At 24.3% G+C, this 1,224-nt stretch overlaps 1 long non-coding RNA gene across 1 annotated transcript; it reads right to left on the bottom strand.

Annotated features, from left to right (window-relative positions):
- Window positions 1-428: 428 nt before the first annotated feature.
- Window positions 429-937, bottom strand: LOC143193985 (uncharacterized). Its single transcript, XR_013005156.1, has 2 exons — window positions 844-937; window positions 429-719 (listed from the first exon to the last, which is right to left on the bottom strand). It is a non-coding gene; the product is annotated as an uncharacterized LOC143193985 (long non-coding RNA).
- Between the last annotated feature and the right edge of the window lie 287 nt (window positions 938-1,224).

Genomic DNA, 1,224 nt, shown 5'->3' with positions numbered 1-1,224 from the left:
TGTGGAAGAGTTAAATGTAAACAAAACATATCTAACCTACAACCTATTATACTTGTGTTCTTAATTGTAGTTTTAAGTCCTTCGATAATATATGTATTAGATGTACTATAATGTTAAAATAAATTATATTTGGTAACATTGTTCAATTATTTTATTTAGATTAGAATTTTTTTGTATGTCAAAGCCAAACTAAATTAAAACTCAGAGTTGATGTGGCAACATTGTAATGTTTCGACGTCACAAATATCTACGACCCATTACTAAAAAAATTTTGAATAGGCTATATGTTATATTCATTGTATTACTTCTATAAAATCATACATTTAGTTCAGTTAAAAAGTAATACAACTTTCATTGACTGTTAGGCGGTAAGAAGTTCGCCTGCTTCCTTGATAAGAAAATGTTAATGAGTAAAACAAAAGAACAAGTGATTTATATATTGTATATTAAAATTAAATGAATATTAATTTAAATAATGAAATAACGAAATTAAATATGTTTACATAGAACACAACACATTTTTTATTAATAAGAAAGTAGGAACTGTATATTTTCTATAGTTTCAATGATTTTCTTGTAATAACTATGCCTCCGACTCGGTTTATTTGGAAGTAGTCTAAAATGGAAGCAATATTCCTTAAAACCTTTTCCAAATTCAGGATCATCCCAACGCAGTACAATGCAAATACGTTGATTGGTTGATTTATTTGTCTTAATCGCTAAAAATAAATGCTATTATTAGTATATACCAGCTTAATTAAATTAGTATTGAAAGAGAAATGGAAACATAATAGTGTATAAAAAATATTATTGGTATAAATAAGAAATATAAAAACTGTTTACCTATTACACAAGGACTCGTAATTATTAATAAAATAATTATAATATTTCTCATGATGTTTTCTCGTTGAGCAACTATACAATAATTAGAAATAACAAGTATAACAACAAATCTGTTTTATATATACTAATAGAGAACGATATCTTTTCCCTTAATATGTTTTTAAAGATACAAACCCGATTACGTTAAATACCTATTTTAATATGATTGTTAGTCGATACTTCAAAATTTGTGATTCAGCTTTGATTGATTGTATTGTCTAACTAATATTATATATTAGTAATGAAGCTATTTAACATCAATTAATTCATGTTAAATATTTAGTGTCCTGTAATTTTATATTATTGTATAAGTTATAATATGTGAAAGGTTTTTAATCACAA

Source organism: Rhynchophorus ferrugineus, unplaced genomic scaffold (genome assembly GCF_030347505.1).
Source record: "Rhynchophorus ferrugineus isolate W39M unplaced genomic scaffold, kcgeb_rfMv2 rfM1, whole genome shotgun sequence".
Lineage (NCBI taxonomy): Eukaryota > Metazoa > Arthropoda > Insecta > Coleoptera > Curculionidae > Rhynchophorus > Rhynchophorus ferrugineus.
This window is presented reverse-complemented; position numbering and strand designations above follow the sequence as displayed.